General features: G+C 39.4%; 1 protein-coding gene across 2 annotated transcripts in view; it reads left to right on the top strand.

The window, feature by feature from the left end:
- LOC138979721 (solute carrier family 12 member 3-like) overlaps positions 1 to 1,329 on the top strand; it is a 24,434-nt gene extending 23,105 nt beyond the window's left edge. For both annotated transcript variants that reach the window (XM_070352460.1, XM_070352468.1), the window contains exon 24: positions 1 to 1,329. This exon is cut by the window's left edge and continues 817 nt beyond it. The gene's annotated coding sequence lies outside the window, so the exon portion shown is untranslated.
- The last annotated feature ends 3,930 nt before the right edge of the window (positions 1,330 to 5,259 follow it).

The following is a 5,259-nucleotide window of genomic DNA, read 5'->3' as shown; positions in this document are numbered from 1 at the left end:
TGAACTGGCGGGAAAACAAACAAAAAATTGTAAAGAGATAGATTGCTTAGTTCTGGCCTTCGAAGTTTTGCAGCAACTTTTGAAGCGTGCGTTTTTCATCTTCTCTCTTCCATGAGATTACGATTCTACATTTTGACACGGGTCATTGTTCATTACTTTCTTTTTATTAACGATGCTCTAGCTTAATGACTAACTATTTGTTGTTGTTGTTGTTGTTGTTGTTGTTGTTGTTGTTGTTGTTGTTGTTGTTTAATGTCCGTTTTCATTTTACATAAACATGGAGTTTTTTCTTTTGGTACCACATCGCGTTTATGATCCGGCTTGGTGTAATGATCACCAGTGCGAAAAATTATGATCGGCATACTCGATGAAAGGTGATTTTGGAAGTGTTGTTGATATTATTCTTGTTCTTGTTCTTGTTTTTCTTGTTGTTCTTGTTCTTGTTGATGATGATGGTCATGATGATAATGCATGCTCACCGGCAAAAAGTCCTTGTCATGGCCAACGAGTTTTGATAAAGTAAATTGTAATCAAATAATATACTCTGTAGTGGTCCTAGTGAGCCAGTTTAGTCAGAGTATTAGATTCTCATACGTCACGCTTATACATCTATCTATATCTATATACGGCTTGTGTGTGTGTGTCTGTCTGTCTGTGTGTTCACGATTCACGGCCAAAGTTCTCAATGGATCTGCTTCAAATTTGGTGGGCATATTCAGGTAGACCCCGGACACAATCGTGGAACATTTTGAACACGTGCGTGCTCTCAGCGCGCAGCGCTGAACCGATTTTGGTGTTTCTGTACATCCATTCCCAGTAACTCTTCCTTATCTTCTCCAGTGTTTTGCGCGTTTATCTCCCTTCCTTCGTAAGGTGCGCCGGCTTGCCGGCGTACACCCGGCAAAGCCGGGTCCTCGGCGAAGCCGGGTATTCGGCTCTACTTCTTCCCGGCGAAGCCGTACCCGGCGAAGCGGGTATTCATCTAGTGTATTATAAATAACAAAGAGTCTGCTTGTGGGCGTGCATGTGTGTCCATGTGCGTTAACATATTACGTTCTGCGTGCGCACGCGCGCGCGCGCGTGTGTCAGTGTGTGTGTGTGTGTGTGTGTGTGTGTGTGTGTGTGTGTGTGTGTTTGAACAGCTGTATCATGTAGATACTAAACAACACCCATATTCAAATTGGGCTTGCTATCACAAGCTTTTTGTAACAAATAATTGAACCTCGTTAAAAAAGGTATTCCAACATAATCACAATAATTATTCTGTACTGTTTTAAACTATGAATGCTTTTTTGTTAAAGGATGCTTTCAAAGCTTGAAGTTTACTTTGGGCAGATAGATTCACAAGAATGAGGTGTCAGCATGAGTATATAAACTATTCTGCTTGCTTCGGACATTTTGAAGACTCATACTGCTGGGTTTTTGATTGATTGTTATGTACTGATATTTTTACAACTTTTTTTGAAATTTCTTATTAAAGCAATGAAAGTGCTGTTCTGTGTGTGTGTGTGTGTGTGTGTGTGTGTGTGTGTGTCTCTCTCTCTCTCTCTCTCTCTCTCTCTCTCTCTCTCTCTCTCTCTCTCTCTCTCTCTCTATAAAATAAAGAATTGTCATTGTCTCTCTCTCTCTCTCTCTCTCTCTCTCTCTCTCTCTCTCTCTCTCTCTCCTTCTCTCTCTCTCTCTCTCCTTCTCTCCTTCTCACTCAGTCTCGTGTGTATGTGTGAGACATAAAATGACATGTGTATACACCAGCACGCACACACGCATACAATCTCTGATACACACGAAAGCATGTATGAACAAGTCGCGTAAGGCGAAAATACAATATTTAGTCAAGTAGCTGTGGAACTCACAGAATGAAAGTGAACGCAATGTAATTTTTCAGCAAGACCGTATACTCGTAGCATCGTCAGTCCACCGCTCATGGCAAAGGCAGTGAAATTGACAAGAAGAGCGGGGTAGTAGTTGCGCTAAGAAGGATAGCACGCTTTTCTGTACCTCTCTTTGTTTTAACTTTCTGAGCGTGTTTTTAATCCAAACATATCATATCTATATGTTTTTGGAATCAGGAACCGACAAGGAATAAGATGAAAGTGTTTTTAAATTGATTTGGACAATTTAATTTTGATAATAATTTTTATATATTTAATTTTCAGAGCTTGTTTTTAATCCGAATATAACATATTTATATGTTTTTGGAATCAGCAAATGATGGAGAATAAGATAAACGTAAATTTGGATCGTTTTATAAATTTTTATTTTTTTTTACAATTTTCAGATTTTTAATGACCAAAGTCATTAATTAATTTTTAAGCCACCAAGCTGAAATGCAATACCGAACCCCGGGCTTCGTCGAAGATTACTTGACCAAAATTTCAACCAATTTGGTTGAAAAATGAGGGCGTGACAGTGCCGCCTCAACTTTCACGAAAAGCCGGATATGACGTCATCAAAGACATTTATCAAAAAAATGAAAAAAACGTTCGGGGATTTCATACCCAGGAACTCTCATGTCAAATTTCATAAAGATCGGTCCAGTAGTTTAGTCTGAATCGCTCTACACACACACACACACGCACGCACACACACACGCACATACACCACGACCCTCGTTTCGATTCCCCCTCGATGTTAAAATATTTAGTCAAAACTTGACTAAATATAATGAAAAAGTAACCTGGTACAGGTAAATCTGCCCAAGCTTGTTTCTGTGTAAGCCCACTCTATGGGAGAGAACCCATCAACACGAACAACTGAAGAATTACAGTTTGGATGAGTTATTCCGCCTCCATCAATCGCATATAATGGGAGACAACTGCCTATGCCCTCAGTTTGTGTTAACGCTATCAGTATTACTTGGTTAGACATAGACATAGAAACCTTTATCATCTCAAGAAGAGAAACTTAGGTTTTGCGTATTACAGCATCAGACATTATACAACATAAAACGAAAGAACATAAAACAGTAACATGGTTCTCTCCCTTACTTTATTTCAGCGCACACGTTTATCTGCACTTGACATTTCTCCCCACCCTGTGCGTGCCGATGTGTGTGAAGTTCAGGTTTGATTTGAGATGAAGGCTGGTAGGCTACGTTGCGTCTGCATGAAGAGTGTTGAAGATGCAAAATATGCGACCAATGAGCGAAGCTCTCTGTGTATGCATGTATGTTTTTACTGAGTGTCAACAATACTTTTTTTTAGTCAATATAGTCTTGAGTTCGACGAGTGTCCGTTTTTCGTAGGCATATATCTTATATCAGATTGCTCGGTTTCAGCGCCAACTTCAGCAAAATAATGCTAACGTGAATGTTGAGCTGTCTCTCCACTCATGATGATGTTGAAGTATTTCTACGATCAAGTTAAATGCCCCATCCTTCTTGTGTACAAAATCATTGTCACCACTGTGACCACACAGAACTGTCCTGGCTTTTGCATGGGATAACCTGGAGCATCCTTCTACTCAGAGACCACACATGAACTGCCTGGCTGCTCACGGCTGGGCATAGTTGGACGTGTTGGATGAAATCCCAAACAGATAGACCGCTAACGTTCCAAATCAAGAATTTCAAAAACACTAATAAAAACAAATCATTTATTGGAAGGTTTTACTCAGGACAAAAGCAAACATGCACAAGAAATGTTTTTACCTATCGGCTTTTAAAGTGGACAAATAAGAGACGCAAGAAACAAAACTAAACGATGCTGTGTCTTATCTTAGAATGTGACTAGGATGACTTCGAGATGATCGAGGCAATGACCAATGTTTTTGCTGAACTGATTTTCTCACCAAAAAAAACCCACCTATGCCAGTCTGCGAAATTAATTTAGCAGAAATGACCCACAGGCCGTATATCAATGCTGCGAATGTTTGATATGTTTCCAGGAGGAAGGGGGAAGTTATCCCGTCAGTGTAAAAATCCTCATCAGATATGTGATGGCGAACGAAATGGGTTGCGTGAGAAGAACCGCACCTTTAAATAGACTTAGGCAAAAAAAAAAAAAAATAGGTGTGGTTACGGTAACATAGCCAAAAAAAATAGGGTAGGTAGGTAGGCAATCACTTTTTTTTTTTTTACTTTTTTTTCTAATGTGTACAAATTAAACCTACTTGACAGGGAAATAAGTGTGCGACACGGGCGCTTTCGCTTTCATTGCGTTTTTTGCACTCGTTTTATTTTTTTATTTTTTTTTTATTTTGACAAAAGTAATAAAAAGTTATAGGATCGGCCCCTAAAAATAGGGTAGGTCGGGTTACCGTAACCACACCTATTTTTTTTTTTAGGCCTTATTCCAGAAATAACAGAAAAAGAAAAAGGTTTCGTATCGAGCGCACACTGCATAACAAGGGTTAGTTGTTCGTCACCATGGCAGGTCTAAACCGGTAAGTTACTTCGCCTCGCTTTGATAAGGAAGTTTTCACAAGTTTTTAATGAAGTTTTGTCACCAGGGGGGGCTAAGAAACCGCACAACAACAAAGTGAATTCAGCATTGAACATGAATGCAGACATACTAATCCCAAATTATTACAATTAACGTCATTGAAAATCCACACAAAATACCTTTCAATCCTAAATTACCAAAACAAACTTAAAATAAACGAAACAAACTGAGCCAAACGCTTCAATTTACCCACTGCTTAGATAATTTGCCTCGATTTCTAGGGGCGCTTAGAAAAATATGTATGAGTTTATTTTGAGTTAATTATGGTTGATAATATTGTGAAGAGTTTTGTCTTGTTAAACATTGTTGTCTTTGTTTGTTGAGCATCCAGAAGTGGTCGTTGTGGACACGTGGTCGCTAAGGAAAGGTGAATTGCACGCAACCTGTCCTGGTGACCACCTCTCCATAACGACAACCTGTCCATTACCAAGCACACAACAAAAGATCCTTCTGTACACAGTCGAACCTGTCCAGAACGATCACCCAAGGGAGCTTTGGTGTGCTCGTGAGGGGTGATCTCCAGGACAGGTTTGACTGTATTCAGTTATAGGTTTGGAATAATCGTATCACACAGCAAGGAAGAACAAACTAAGAGCTGCTTACTGCAGTGAAAATGTAAGACTGTTGAAACAAGACTTCAAACACCAGCGAGGTGTGTCCATGTACGCTAGCCCAGTTGACGCCTTGTGAATCATGGCATTTGTCTTCAACCAAAAAAAATTGAATAAATGATTGTTTTTAAATTTCAGACAAGAGAAAGTAGTTCTTAACAGGAGAAAGAAGACATAGAAGCTTAATAAATAACAGGTTAGGATTT

This window comes from Littorina saxatilis, linkage group LG1 (assembly GCF_037325665.1).
Source record: "Littorina saxatilis isolate snail1 linkage group LG1, US_GU_Lsax_2.0, whole genome shotgun sequence".
NCBI classification, from domain to species: domain Eukaryota; kingdom Metazoa; phylum Mollusca; class Gastropoda; order Littorinimorpha; family Littorinidae; genus Littorina; species Littorina saxatilis.
This window is presented reverse-complemented; position numbering and strand designations above follow the sequence as displayed.